The following is a 7,090-nucleotide window of genomic DNA, read 5'->3' as shown; positions in this document are numbered from 1 at the left end:
ATTTTTGCACTCAGTTAAAGCTCTAGCAAAACCTTATGACTGAAGAAAGGCAGCAAAAAAAAGCCTGATAGATCATTCTCAGCTTCCCAAAGAGGTTTTAGAGATTGTGGTCTGCAAATAGATCTGCCAGTCTGTTTGTCTGGACAAAGTCATTCTTCACAGCACAATAAATTGCCTGGACTTTGTGGATACTAATCTCTCTTTTGGGATCTCTTACCTCAGATGCAGGATGCTCCACAGAATTGTGAGGACCGGCTATCATGCTCTGTCATTCTGCTAGAGCTGGTCCAGCTTTCACTGACAAGAACTTGCATTACCACCCATTTCCCATGTCATCAAGCATCCAGTGGAGCATGATGTTCCTTAAAGCAGATTTATGGAAACTAATGTGTCTCTGGATTTTCTTTAAAAAAAAAAAAAAAAAAAAAAAGCAACAACAACAAAAACAAACAAAACAAAACCAGAAAATTATTATCAGAAAATTCCCAATGGATTTTACAAATAAGTTGTGTAAGAGTATTAAATTGTATTAGATGTTTTTCTAAAAGAGTGAAAATATCTCTTAGAATTATGGGAAGCTAAAATTTCCCTAGAGAACATTGACAGGTCACTCATGAGCTGCCAAGAAAAAGCACTCTGACTGTGGAAATCTGACATTTAATAGGCTGACACTGATACAAGAGTGCACTTTGCTCATAACAATGTTGTATTTGCACCGTGGTTCAACATGGAAACTACTCACAAGTAATCTTTGTGGCTGTTAGGCAGCTATTATCATCATTGTTTTCAGGTGTGGAAAACATCCTAAAGGTATCAAGGAACTGAGAAAAGACTGGAATCTGTTGACCTCTTTGCCTTAACAAAAAACACTGGGAGGATAAAGTAAAGGATGAGTAAAAAGACTATTAAAGAGAGCTTGCTTCAATAATTCAGGTTATAGTAGCTCTTGTGAAAATATGATATGATCAAAGTCGGGGACCTACAATACCACTGATACTAATTCAGTAGCATGTGCCATTGAAGCTATTGTTATATATGCAGAAGTTCCTCGCTCAGTGCTCTAAGTGTAACGTTATCAGACTTAGTGTCTTGAAATTCAGAATTTTATCCCTAGTGCAGATTAGTGGTGTCTTCAGAGACTCTATCATCATTTTCAGGCTGCTGTATGACAGCTTTTCAGATGGTGCCAGTCATATCAATGGAAATACAGGATTATTGCACAAGATCTGAAACATGAATGGTGACTTTTTCTACTTCAGGGTTTTGTATGACAGGGACAAGAATGTGATTTTAAACCAAGATTTGTGTTGCAAAGCTGACTCATGAGGTAGAGCTATAGAAACTTTTAGCAGTATCACCTAGAATTTCTCCTTGCCTTCCTGAAGGCCACTGTAAGAGCTTCTTTACTATTTCTGAAAGGAAATGAACTAACAGACTTGAGCAGCCTGCCTGAAAACGTATCGCTGATGCTAGCCAAATGCAGTCCTTGTATTCAGAGTACTTGAAGTTTGTGATTTATTATTAAGACAAATGAGTGGCAGATTACCCTCCATTTATGTTCCCGTGCATTTAATGAGCACATAATGTAACACCGAAGCAATTCTCTTTTAATTGGACCAGACCCTTGCATACACCCAAGAGAAACTCTTAATCTAACATGCTATACCCTATAGCTATGAATTATAACTTTTTAAAATCTATCAAGATTTTAAAATGGAAATTTTCATGAAAAGCTGTTGAGTTGTAAAACTAGATGGTCTTTAAGGACTCTTCCAATCCAGATCTTTCCATGATTCTATGATTCTATAATTTGTCACAGAACAAAGATATATCCATGCTTTATGGGGGCTAAGTTTTATAAAACAGAAGACTTGTTTGCCTTATTAACTTCCTTATACACTTGATTACAAATTGTTTGTGTTGCAGAGCTTCCAGTTCAGCTGAGGACACTGAACTATTGCTTGTATGACAATAGCTCTTAGGACACTTTGAAGACTTCCACAGTATTTACATTGGCAGGGGTTGTGCCTACTTTTGAAGGAAAGAACAATTTTCACTCTCTTTTCCCATGGTATATAATGATCCAAATTAGAAATGAAGATTTTTCTTTAGAAACCAATCTGAAGTCTTTTAGTGAAAGGTAATACTTGCATGTAGTTACAATTTGGCTGATTGTCTGTGCTGGTTTGCATGTCAAAAATCATCTAATCCATGAGGCAATAGTGTAAGGCTTAGGCAGGAATTTAGTGGTTCTGATGTGTCAATAGCTTGAAGTAAGCAGAGATCATAAGGTGTGGCATTAGTTTTAACATCCCCCTAAACTCTTCTGCTAACTCTTGTAGATGAACCAAAATGCAGTAATAACAACATAAAAAAAGATCAGAACTTTACAAATCTCAAACAAATGAAACATCAAAACACTAACACTTAGAATGAGCACTTCTGTAGTGTCAAAGATTTCTTGTATTTCAAGGTAAATGGGGAATTATGTTGCAGCATTTCCTGCTTTAGCAAAAACTTTTCTATGTAGCTCTGGGATAAAGTCATCAAGATAATTAGGAGATATAAATCATAGTTTTTAAAGAGACTTCTTTAAAATGTTAGTATAAAAATACTCATGGTAATACACTAGAAAAGATAACACAGCTACAGCCAAAAAAAGAGAGGAAACTTGGATATCATTTTGAGGCTGTAAGGCTAATTTATTACAATATGTTGAAGTGTTAAAGTAGAGATGTGATACAAATTCTTCCCTGTCTTAATACGTCACAATGAATATATTGTCAATTTTGGCTAATTACCATTGCCATTACTTGCTGTGAGACTCTATTTTAAAAATAGCTGATGATCTAATGGCAACTGGAAAATTAAACTTCTCTGCTGACATATCTATCTATTGTTCCATCCATGTACATAAAATTTCTAAGAAAAGTGTAAATTTTTTAGCATAATTGTAGTATCTTAGTAATTGCATGTTTTACTTCTAGCTGTTGAATTCAAAAATAAATCCATTCAGACTCCTCTGAATTACTAAACTCTGAACATGCGACAAAGGGAACATACTTAAGTAAGTGGGAAGCATTGCCCCTACACTCCCCTACGCTCCAATCATAGAACAGTTTAGCATGGAAGAAATCTTAAAGATCATCAAGTTTCAACCCCCCTGCCATGGGCAGAAACACCTCCCACCAGACCAGGTTGCTCAAAGCTCCATCCATTCTAGGCTTGAAAACTTCAAGGAATGGGGCATTCACAGCTTCTTTGGACAACCTCTTCCAGTGTCACCTCACCCCCAAAGGAAAAAATTCTTCCTTACCTAAGTCTATCCTCAGCCTCTCTTCATAGGAGAAGTACTCCATACCTCTGATCATTTTTGTGGCTCGGCTCTGGACAAGCCGCAGGTCCAGGTCTCTCTTGTGGTACTCCATACCCTGGACTCTTGAGGGCAGAGTAGAGGGGGAGAATCACCTCCCTCACCCTGCTGGCCACGCTGCTTTTGATGCAGCCCAGGATACAGTTGGATTTCTGGGTTGCAAGCACATAGTGCTGGCTCATGTTGAGCTTCTCATCAACCAGTACCCCCAAGTCCTTCTCCACAGGGCTGCTTTCAAGGTATTTCTTACCTGGTCTATGCTGGTGTTTCAGAGAGCCCCTCTGCTCGTGCATTAGATTGGGAGGCTGGGCATCTGGTCTGGATTGCTGGGACCCCTAGCTTCAAGAAGAATTAAAATGGAGTATTGGACATCTAGAACAGTAAATAGGCATTTTCTGCTGCTTCCGTGCTAGGCAATGGGCATAGCTGAAATACATCTGAAACAAAACTATTTACAGCTAGTACCGTTCCAGACAGACCCTTGAGGATATCTGGGTCAACCACTGTGCTGCAAATTGTACAGACCTCAGATTAGTATTCTTTGTAAAAGCAGTTAAACTTAATAAGCAATGACTTTTATTAGAACACTAAAGAAAGTCTATTCATCAAAGGCTGCATCTTTATTAGATGTGGGGATGGAGCAATAATGTAGTTTTGCACCAAATGAATATTACAACAATGAGTATTTGTTATTGGTGCTCTGTGAGTGAATGAATGAAGTGGCCCTGTGGCTGCTGCACCTTCTATGAGGATGGTAGCAAGGAAGACCTATGTTTCTGCCGGAGCTCCTTCTAGATTGTGAATTTATCCAAACTGTGTTCTGTTCCCTTGGAGGTATAGCAACAAGCAATATAGTCCAATTGGAGAAGATCAGTAGATCAAAGCAGCTAAGGCTAAAGGCCTTACATATTCATCATGTGGTTCCAGCATCTAGGAGCTTTGGACTAGATTCAATTGGAGCCATTGGACAAAAATGCCTGCAAAATTTCACTCAAACCTATCCGTGATTAGTTTGGGTTTTTATATATCCCCTTTAGGGGTTGCAATACATTGATCTCGCACCTGAAACAGATCTTTAATTTCTGTTTCTTTAGAGAGAACATTCATTCAAGTACCACTAATCCTCTCTGAAACTACAACTGGATGGAGTAAATGTGATTACTGGAGTTTTATTGCAAAACTACATTCTTGCTCCATCCCAGCATCTAATAGAGATGCAGCCTTTAGTGTTCTAAGAAGAGCTGCAGCCAAATAAACTGGGTTTCTCCTAGAGCAGTCAAGCTGGATTCTGCCATTTGTCAGCAGAATTTTACATAAACTTTTACTGAGTACAGTCTACATGGATAGAATGTAACTTCCTCCATCCAGCCAAATGAATAAGTATTTTATTTTAAAAGACTAAGCATCTTTTTTCTTTTTCTTTTTCTTTTTCTTTTTCTTTTTCTTTTTCTTTTTCTTTTTCTTTTTCTTTTTCTTTTTCTTTTTCTTTTTCTTTTTCTTTTTCTTTTTCTTTTTCTTTTTCTTTTTCTTTTTCTTTTTCTTTTTCTTTTTCTTTTTCTTTTTCTTCTTTTTCTTTTTCTTTTTCTTTTTCTTTTTCTTTTTTTTTTTTTTTGGGGTGGGGTCTGTTTGCTAGACTTTACAAAATAGATCACGACAACATTCCATTGAAAAATATGTAAACAGTTATCTTAAGCAACAAAAATGTATACCAGCTAAGTGTACTAACCAGTGAAAAGCTTTTTACCAGTTGAACTTGAACCAAAAGAGACAGGAGAATTCTGCAGAAAACAAATAAGGAATCAGGGTGTCTCGGTCAATCTGATGCGATGGAAAGCCAGCAAGATTTAGAGTGAGCGTTTTTTCATCTGCTGTAATAAAAATAATAAAAAAAATCTGTTTAATATGCAACAAATTCAATTTAGATGATCAAGCTGGGGATTGGTCTGCATGAAAATGATACAGAATCTGTGGTAGATATTTTAAAGAAAAAGTTAAATAAGTCTGGGTTGTTGTGATATCATTGATGCTGTCTGAAGAAAGGTATTGACCAGGAAGTTTCTTAAGTTTTTCACAGGTGTCTTAATTCAAGGATTGCATTGCTTTGCCAGAGAAATGAACTTTAGGAAGAAAAGAAAAACCGAGGGCAGTGAGAGCAGGAAGGCTTATACCATGTGGAAAAACCGAATATCCCCGGATAAATGCTTCGTTTTACAGATGAAATGAGGTTTCCATGAAGGGAAATTGTTTGCCTGAATTTTCTGTAAGAGTTTCCCAGTGACTAAGGAAATTAATGGGAAAGGACTCACTGGAGAATGCACTTTGTTCTTACAGGTCCCATTTCAACACATACTATGATGCGTCCAGAGGTAAAGCTGTTTCATCCTCATTTGGTTCACTTTCCTGTGAGTCTGATCAATGGAGACACAGGACAGCCGCGCACAGTAGTCCTCTCAGGTAAGAAAGCGTTCTCCTTCCAGCAGGGATGTTAGAGTGAGCTCTGCAGGGAGACAGGGAACAAGATAAAGGATGGTGATTCTTAGGTCTGAGCTAGCACAATTGTAGGTTAACGACCCAAAGACAAGGGAGTAAAAGACTGTATGCATAGATAACGGAACCAGCAAGAACTGGCTTGACCGATGAAGTCTGTCAAAGACAGGAAAGGCCAGAAGATTAGCAGCGAGGAAGACTTCTGCCCTTCGACAGACGACCACCCAAGGACTCCAGTACCCATACGAATAGAGACGGGAACCTACCTGACTGATTCTTCGGAGACCTGATGACCATGCAAGAGACTTACGGGGGAAATGAAATGAAGGTGGATTTGTCCCACTGACAGAAGCACGCTGCCAGCAACCGTTGGTGTGCAAGTTAGGTGGAGCTATCCCTCTTGCGGCCGGCGCGTGTGCGCAGCGCCGAATAAACAGACCTGCTTTATAACTGTTTGTTTATTTCTTTTCGTCGGAGGAGCCTCCGCTCCCAGCCGCTCCCCGCGGGAGCAGACAACGACCTCCTGCAGCCGAGCCCAAACGGGATGTTTAACACAGGGGGCCGGGAGGTGGTAGGGGACGCCCGCGCTTGGCCGGGGCCGCTGGTAAACCGCGCCGAGACGTCCGGCGCACGGCGTACTCCCCGTCCGGGAGCAGGGCACCCTACGGGCTGACCGGCAGAGCGGCCGGGGGCTAAACAGAGCCTTGAAGAATAAAATATAAAACATCTTCAAAGCAAAATAAATAAATAAGTAAAACAAATGAAGTAGAGAAAAGTATAAAAGAAAAAAGATGTCAAAAAATTATATGACATTTCCAATGAATTTTTGTGCCTTTATTTAATTGCAAATGAGTAAATGGAAGAAGTTATTAAGAATTCAAGGTGAAATCTAAATTAAATTGAAGGGGATAGTAAAAAAATCGTTGCAGTATTATATATAATTTTCCCCTGGGGAAAGACATGACTAAACCATACTGGCTTCAGGGGTAATAAAGCATAGGTAATAAAGGAAGTACAGTTAAATAGAGTGGCATAAATGTCAGTAAATGCACATACATATTAGATTAATCTATTCTGAAAAAAATACATATTTTGCAGATACAAGATTAATCCTTTATGCTGGTAGAGTATGATGTAATAGTAGAAGATGAATGTGTCATGGCAAAAATATCGAATAGGAAATAATAAGACAGAATAACTTTTACACCTGGCTATTTTTCATCCTATATA

General features: G+C 38.6%; 1 long non-coding RNA gene across 3 annotated transcripts; it reads right to left on the bottom strand.

Moving 5' to 3' along the window:
- Positions 1–3,619: 3,619 nt before the first annotated feature.
- On the bottom strand, positions 3,620–6,378 carry LOC136789101 (uncharacterized). Of its 3 annotated transcripts, XR_010827904.1 has the most exons (4): positions 6,127–6,378; positions 5,724–5,870; positions 5,100–5,151; positions 3,620–3,712 (listed from the first exon to the last, which is right to left on the bottom strand). It is a non-coding gene; the product is annotated as an uncharacterized lncRNA (long non-coding RNA). The 3 variants fall into 3 exon arrangements; XR_010827905.1 differs by lacking the exon at positions 6,127–6,378 and having other exon boundaries at positions 5,100–5,241; positions 5,724–5,903; XR_010827903.1 differs by lacking the exon at positions 6,127–6,378 and having other exon boundaries at positions 5,724–5,903.
- Positions 6,379–7,090: the final 712 nt, after the last annotated feature.

This window comes from Anser cygnoides, chromosome Z (genome assembly GCF_040182565.1).
Source record: "Anser cygnoides isolate HZ-2024a breed goose chromosome Z, Taihu_goose_T2T_genome, whole genome shotgun sequence".
NCBI classification, from domain to species: domain Eukaryota; kingdom Metazoa; phylum Chordata; class Aves; order Anseriformes; family Anatidae; genus Anser; species Anser cygnoides.
Note: the sequence above shows the minus strand (reverse complement) of the source record. Positions and strands in the feature narration are given on the sequence as shown.